Below are 8,155 nucleotides of genomic sequence, written 5' to 3' on the forward strand. Positions count from 1 at the left end.
GACCTGTTTTCAGTCCATCATCACGCCTGTTGGACTGCACTGCCTTTGTGTGCACATTTAGTTTTGATCATATTCAATTATTTATTTCCAACGCACTTCAGAATTAACAACAAAATGTTCTTCATTTGTGCTTTGCTCATTCTGATATATTCTGAAATACTCGCACAGTTCCTTTAAATGTTGTTGTGTTTTAGTCAAAAATCCCTTTCTACCGCCCACTCCCATATCCAGCAAGATTGTCAAATAAATCCTCTCACTTTGAAGTCAGAGAAAGAAAAGCAAACACCCCCAACTTCCTCAGACAGAGCCTGACATTTGACCTCTGTCTTTGAATGCACAGCGAATGTGTCAAGATAAGAACAAATAAAGGTGCACTTGTGGAAAAATACAAGGAGAGGTAGTGTGAAAAGGCTTTGTTCCTTGGGAGGGACGAACTGAACCTGGACAGCCTAAGACAAATAATGCCAACAAATAGAAAGCCAGAAAATATTAGTTACAAACCACAAAGCCAATGGTAAGCAACGCACGGAATGTATTCCTACAGAAGCTTTCGGAATGTCCCCAAGATGTCTTTAGCAAACCAGACAGCTTAGACCTAAAAAAGCAGTATTACGAAGTCAGCACTGGGAACAAATGCCAACGGCAGGAGGGTGGATAGGAGGGGGACACAAGGGCGTGAGCGGCCTGACAACATGATTAATGGCAGGAGGGTGCATCAGGAACAGCAGAGGGATTGCGTTTGGGGACTTCAAGAAAGACCGGATAGGGTCTGTGGGTAACTGGAACATGGAGGAGGTAGAAGTACACAGGCGCGGTGCATCCATTGGGGCGTTGCTGCAGCAGCGCCAGGATTGGCTGAGGGCACAGCCACTCCAGTGCTGACGTGGTGTTCCGGTTTGAAGGGGGCAGAGGCGCCAACGCGGACCAGGAGCAGAGGCGGACAGGTAAGTTTTTGTTTTGATTTTAATTCAGTTCTCCCGCTGCTGGTGGTAGGGTTGGGGTGGTGTTTAGGGTTAGGTGGTAGAGTTGGGGTGGTGTTTAGGGTTTAGGGTTGAAATTTGCTAGGGTTCCCAGAGTCTAGGGCTCAGGGCCCGATTCAGGTTCGTGCATAATGGTGTTGGGAAGGTTTTAGGGTGGTTTTGCAAAATTCCATCCAGATTTGGCTGATTTTGGGGTGTTTTTGTGGGTTTGCGGGAGGCTTGTGTTTGGGTGAAAAGTCGTACCCCTTCCAGTGGATGGATTTGTGTAATTCTTGCTGAGATTCTTGGTAATGGCTGGAACTAGTGTCCCAGTGAGTTTGAAGATGATCGAAGTAGTGGAAGTGCGAAAAAAGAGCATTTTTTGTGAAGGCCCGGATTGCAATGTTATCCAATGGGCGGTGTTGGGGTGCATGGAGAAGTGTTTTTTAGGGGGTTCTAGTGGATCGACAGGAACGGGGCTGCTGTGAGTGGCAGGGAGGTGGAATTTATGGGTGTGCAGGAAGTTTGGGAGGAATCGATCGATGGGAAGGGTGTTTTTTGGCACAGTCGAGGAAGGGAAAGAGCTGCCATAGGAGCCCATGTTAAACGTGAGTTTTGCATGTTTTTGGGGTTCGATTGTAGGCTGTTGCAGGTGGTTCCGAGTGGATTTGCTTAGCTGGGAGTTGGGAAGGTCTAATTTTGATTGCAAGTGTTTTGAAGAAAATCCATGGAGGGGAAGGTGTGTTTTGGGCCTAGTTTCATAGTGCGTTTTGGCTCGACTTTAGGCCTTTGGGAGCTGGCGGTAATGCACATGTTTGGGATGTTAATTTAGGGTGTTCTGGCTTGGCAGCTTTATCTCCCACCTTTGCGCCGAAGTGGTAAGCTAGCGTCCAGGTTATGTTACGGGGCACTCCTCCAGCACTTTTACGCCCACCATTTTCAAATGTCACCAGCCGCCCCTGGAAGTACACGAGGGAGACTGTCGAAAAAGTTGCACTCTAGTAGAGTGCCTCAACACACAGCAAAAAGTAGAGCCTGAAAAAATTAGCAGTGGAAGGACATGAGTAATGCACCCATACTTCGGGGGAGGGACAAACACACAAAGACAAAGGACGACACCAAAGAGAACAAAAAGCCATTTCCACCATGGTGAAAGCACCGTCCTCCATCATCTGGTGAGTACAAGTCAAGTCAAAATCAACTTTATTCGGCTGGTTAGAGCCATAAGAGTGCAGCATAAAACAGCAAATTAGCATAAAACATCCTGTAAATCCAAGCAATTCATGTCTTAATGTGCTTAAGTCATGTGGTGAGTTATATTCGAAGGAGCACGTGGCAGCGGTGGTTCCGCTTTAAAAGGCGCAGGGACAGAACCAACAAAGCACTCTGGATTAAGCAGTAGGAGATGGGAGTATGGCTTCTTGAAATTCAATGTCAAAGATGTTCATTTTGCATCATAAAACAAATCTTGGGTCCGTGGTCACATTCTGAGCCCGCCTTGGAGCCAGGCAGCAGGACGATTCCTCCAGTGATTCTCAGCACTATATATTTCAATAAAATAAAGTGTTGTATTGAGTTCAATTTTTTGGGGGGTAAGGGGGTAGTTTCCTATTTTATTTTTTCAGGCATGCATTTATGGTAGTTTATGGCCTCAAGTGTATGGATGTCTGTGTTAATGGTGCCAATTCCAGACTAGCACCAGGTACTGCAGGTCAGTACTGCAGTGCATTGGCGGGGGTCGGCGGCGTACAGAGGGGGGGGGGGGAGGGGTGTGTGTGTGTGTGTTGTTTTTTATTTTTCTCCCAGGTAAAGTTTGCCTTTGAGATGCTGTTATAATTCATTTTAAAGTTCTAGAATTGATTTCTCCGTTTTTGTCTCCGTATCGTTTTATTAGTATTTCAAGTAAAAACGTTTATTTGTACTGAGCAAAACGTTTAAAGTGATGTTTAGTTTTTATGCATTTCAGTACTGGCAGTCTTGAGGTTAAATGTTTATATTTTTGCATTTTAGTATTGTGGTGTTTACTATATAAAAAAATGTTTTCTCCATTGCTAAATGCTTCCATGCACCACTTCTCATTCTCTTCTTCCTCCCTCTCCCCCCACCCCCAAATAAAATCGACTTATTATTATTTGTTGTAGCAATGGTTCAGTGACTTGTCAAGGGACCTTATTTCTTATTGGTACTTGTTTGTATTCTGGGAGTTTTAGTTCACTTTAAGAAACTGGAATAACTCCCATGGAAAAATACTACCTGGAAGGGAAGCGCCGGTCTTGGAAAACTGGAGTCCTCTAAACACTATATCAAGCAACCTCTTTAGTAGTTTACATTACTCTAACCTACGGTTACAGTGCAGCTGTGAGCCTCGAAAGGAGAATAGTGAGTCTCCGGGGGGGGGGGGGGGGGGGGGGGGGGTTGGAAATCTGAAGTGCAGAAGATGAAAACAGAAGTTTTGTGTGTATTTGTAATTTTTTTTTTTTTTTTTTTTAATTGAACTTGAGTTTAAGAAGGGTGAATTCTGTGCGGGTTGTGTTGGCCGTTTCAATTTTTAGTCTGTTTCATGATTATATTTTACAGTACTACAGTTTGGATTCTTTCTCCTCTTCCACCAACACTCCCCGGTGATCCTTGAAGCCCACGAGCCTGGCTCCAAGGTAAGGCCCCAATATTAGTTTCTTGGGATGCAGCTCAATCTAGGAGGAGGGCTTCTGCAGGGTTATTTATCAAATGGTACGGACTGCTTGGCGCGCTGGGATTTCAGGGAGCGAATGTGTTACTTCTGATTGTGGGAGAAGGGTCTAAAGCGTGAGAAACTCTTATGATGAATTTGGGAAGATGATGCCCCAGAACTTAGTTTTCGGCTGAAAGATCAGTGCAATGCCTTAGTTCAGCCCCTAGTAAGAAATATTCCTCGTTTCGGAGTTCTGTTCCTGCTTTGGACCAGTACAAGGGTGCCTTGCAATGTCTATTTTTGTTTTCATGCAGGGTTGTAGCTGGTTCTTTGTCTTCTGCAACTGTTCAGAACTTCTCATCCTCTCAGTGAGTACAGTTGACCTTTGCAAGAGGTGGGACTGTAGCCGGATGGTGTTTTACCCACTAGCCTATGTGATCTGCTGGAAGGCTGTCTTTAGTGTGGTAGACGCAGCTGTGGCTTTGGCTGTCTGATGGGACAGTTGCATGTTTTCAAACTTAACCTGAATTTAAGTTGCTGCCCCGATTTTGCTTGTGCACTTTTTCCCCTAAAATTGAGTGGTCTGCTTTGAAGGGCTGCTGTTTATTGCTTGAGTTTTCTTTAACTTTTTGTTCTTTATTTTAGGATGTTGCAGAGGTGCAGTGTAACAAGTTGGTACACCGTGGTATAGTTTGCCTTGGCAATTCCAAGCCTTTCAGTTCCTTTGCCTGCCAGTCTTTTGATGGGAGTCCTGGTCATGGAGTCCTTGGCTGGGTCTTGCCTGCGAACATTACCCCACGAGCGACCTCTCCTCAGCAGCTGGTGAAGATTCGGCTAGCTTCTTCCTCTTTGCAATTCAGCTGCTTTCCCTGTGGGTTGTGTGGACTATACACAATTAGTGTGTTCATAACTTTAATTTCTCCAAATAAAATTAATCCACAAAACATGGCGATTGCCAATGAGACTCAATTTCTCCAGTCCTGTGATCTGAATTCGCCGGTTTCAAGCAGCGTTGTTGAATTGCTCAACTTGGAGTTGTCCTTGCAGAGCATTTTCAGGATGGAATGAGGGAACCGCATTAAAACTTAGTGTACCCCCGAGTAATCTGGCACTGATGCATGTGGTCAAAACCTACTGTGACACTCCAGGCTTCCTCTGTTATAGGCTGCAGTGTGGCTCTTTGTAACCAGACTCCATGGAGGCAGATAGGAAGAACACAGAGTGAAACTACTACAGCAACTGTGCACACCCAGGGAGGCAAGGGGACTTGGAGGTCTTCAAACTGCAAAAAATCCTAACTGCAGAAACTCTGCCTTGTCATTAGTGCACTTTCTCAGAGTAGTGTGTGGTGTGTTAAACTACAACTTTCCAAAAAAGGCGTTTCTGCCATCATCTCGTTATCTGTCCTTGAGTGCCCTCAGTCGAGTAACCTGGGCTCCGCTGGCTCTTCTAATGTGTTTCCCCTCCCCCGCCTGTGATGAACCTGGACATCTCCAAACTTACTTTGTGAACTATGGATGCTTAAGAGCCAAATCTTACCCTGACATCCTACAATTCTGTGTATCCCACAAACTACATAGCTGTTTAGGACAAAAAAGACCACTTTCAGCACTACATTTCTCAAGGCTAGGAATTCAGGCTCTTGAATGAACAGATCAGGGAATTCATTCTACCTCCTTGCTGGAGGATGGACTTGTCCATCAACAGTTCATTTTGCACTTGCCCTCAATGCAATGAAGGAAACTCTTCAATCTACCTTTTTATTGTGCTCCTGCATTCACCAGAGAATCTGATGCCAACCAAACTCCCACCTCAAACATTTGTCACTGCCACTATGATGTGTCGCAGTTCATCGTATGGGTTCCCCCATCTCCTTATTCTAAGCTCCTGTGCAGCCTAAAACCACAAATTATAGCTTGAGTTAATGTTTATCATCTAGATGATGGGCAGTGTCACGTGGTGAGCGGGTGGCATCAATTGACTAGGATCCATGAAGATTCTTTTGAGAATTCATGCTACTGCCCATATTACACTATGTAGGCCGTACATTTTTGGTTCCTGGCTATGTCCTGTTGTGACGGCTGCCCCATGCTTCCAGTGCTCTCCTACACGTTTTAGGAAGTTACTATTATCTTGTATCGGACTTTCAGCTGGCTTTAAGGCTAAAGTTGATCCTGCGCTTCTCTTTGTGAAAGCAACAGCCAGATGTACAATTGAACGGTCCATATTAGCAGCCTTCCTGGCAGCTTTTGTAATGGGGAAAAAAAATCTATGGTAAGGCTTCTTTTACAGCTAAGTAGCTCTGTGCCTTATCTCTACCTTTTCACCTACTTCGCCTGATCTAAGCATGTAGGGTGAGGGTGAAACACTTGTAAATATTGGGTGGTGGGGCATTTCTGGAAACTTGCAGGAATTGTTCCAGCTCTTTCACAATGGGTCCCGTAAGTGGAATACAGAGTGGTGCCACTGAGTTGGGCCTTTCCAATAAGCTTTTAGATGCTAGATGGTGGTAACCTGCAATCTTTCAAGGACTGATAACGGGGAAGACTTGAACATGCACCACATTTAAGGCTTGTATATGGGAGATGGAAGCGCTGAAATGCAAAAGTTGAATGTTTGAGGACAATGTTAAAAATATTTTTTCCTAGTACATTTAAGCCCGGCCCTGTGTTGTGAAGCAGCTGCTCGTGGAAAAACATGCACTTTGGGGCCTTTTACTACAACCGTTCCTATGAAACGCTGCCCTGCCTTTCAGAAGCCAGCTGGCAAGCCAGGGATTGCAATATTTGAAGGGAGCCATCTTACTTGGGCTGTCACTTCTCCCGGAGAGTATGAGGCAAGAGTTGTAGATGGGGATGCTAACAGCCGTGTCTGTTTCTGGATATTAACTTTGATCACGCTGTGGCTTTGTCCACAATAGTTGGCAATGGCAGTCGCCTGGACTACCTGCTGTAAGACGCTCGCTCTCTATAGTGCACTAAGACGAAGTACACTGTGTAGAGTCCAATGGGTCCCAGATTGGTATACAGAGGCTAAAGTAGATAATACTAACGCTCTGTGGTAGCGTGGGAGAGCAGTTAGGCTTATCAGAGGGTAGTGGTAAGCATTTGTTGCACTCAGAGGCAATACGAGAGAATAAATCAGACAATTGATTAAAAAGAAATTACTTTTTAGTGTAATTGTCAGACCAAGAAATTAATTCTACAGTAAGTACTTTTTAAGTTGGCAATTTTCAATGTTCGCAAAAGCGGTTACTTTTGTTTGCAATTACGCACCATTGACGGCAATAGGAGTAAATGGAGCAATGCATATGGAAACACAGTTGGATTTCAAAGATCACCTTTGGTATTTAGGTAAGTAGCAAGGCTCAATGTTACACAGAGGATTCTCAGGAGTGTCCCGGATTCATTCGGGTGGTCTGGTAGTTGGTAGCTGGTGTGCTACGAAGAAGGGGGCCACTTGAAAACACACTGCGCAAAGGAAGTAGATCTGCCAGCTGGGTGCTGCAAATCAAGATGTAGTCTCAGTCAGGAGCAGGCAGCTTGGAGAGGCGATTCTGGGACAGCTGAGCTAATCGCAAAGTGGTGGGGGGAGAGGTCTTGACATCTCTCGATGGGTGCTTGCTTCCTGGGTAGGTGGAGTGAGGATTGGACTGTCTCGCAGTAGGGGGGCCTGGTACCCAGGGTAATGGTGTGGCATTGCTCCGGTAGATCCTGGTGTCAACCAACTTGACAGGGAGACAGATTTGATCCTCGGGAGATGATGTACCACTTTTGGGTGCTGCGTCGGAGCAGGAAGTCGACAAACTAGACTAAGTGGTTTTGCTAATTGCAGACTGCAGGTGAGAAGTACCTCTACTCCAAGGGAGTTCTCTGGCGATTTGTAGTAGGCTTGAAGAGCTCCAGGGTTCTTGGCGGTCTCACAGTTCCAAGACGGCACACAATGAATGTCTAGTCCTTACGGCAGCAGGCAGGGTTTGCTGCAAATCTTCTGCAGCAGGGCCTTAGTCTTTGGGTCAGCAACTCTTCTTTGATCTTTTCTTCTGTGTCCTTCGCATCTAAGTTCAGGGATGCTCCCCTAAATACCAAATTTAGGGGCTTTAAGGGTGTGAAAAGTAGTAGCCAATGGGCTACCTACTTTTAGAGTGTCTACACCCTCTAAGTGACCACTTTTTGTGGGAAGGGGCACTACCCTGACACCAATTGGCTAATTGCCTTTCCTCCCTAGATGGAGGGAAATGAAAAATGGGCTCCACATCACCTGCCCCACCTTCTGGGTGGAGCTGGTGGAATGGGGACCCACCTCCGAATTTTGCCACCTGCCAAATGTGTAGCAGAAAAGGAGGGGTTGGCATCCTCCACTAGCTGACCTGCCTCTTAATTCAAAGGCAGCATTGCCTTTTGAAGCTGCTCGCCTTAGAAGGCAATTGTTGGAAATGGGGGACTAGTTGACAGGTTGTTACCCGGCCTAAGTTGGGACCCTTCTTCCTAGTCAGGATAAGGGGAATACACTTCTAAAATAACCC

At 45.6% G+C, this 8,155-nt stretch overlaps 1 long non-coding RNA gene across 1 annotated transcript; it reads left to right on the plus strand.

Annotated features, from left to right (window-relative positions):
- The first annotated feature begins 724 nt into the window (after positions 1-724).
- LOC146772536 (uncharacterized) lies at positions 725-4,510 on the plus strand. The gene is made up of 4 exons (XR_014972353.1): positions 725-944; positions 3,537-3,613; positions 3,945-3,998; positions 4,276-4,510. It is a non-coding gene; the product is annotated as an uncharacterized LOC146772536 (long non-coding RNA).
- Positions 4,511-8,155: the final 3,645 nt, after the last annotated feature.

Source organism: Triturus cristatus, chromosome 12 (genome assembly GCF_964204655.1).
Source record: "Triturus cristatus chromosome 12, aTriCri1.1, whole genome shotgun sequence".
In the NCBI taxonomy this organism is placed as follows: Eukaryota; Metazoa; Chordata; class Amphibia; order Caudata; family Salamandridae; genus Triturus; species Triturus cristatus.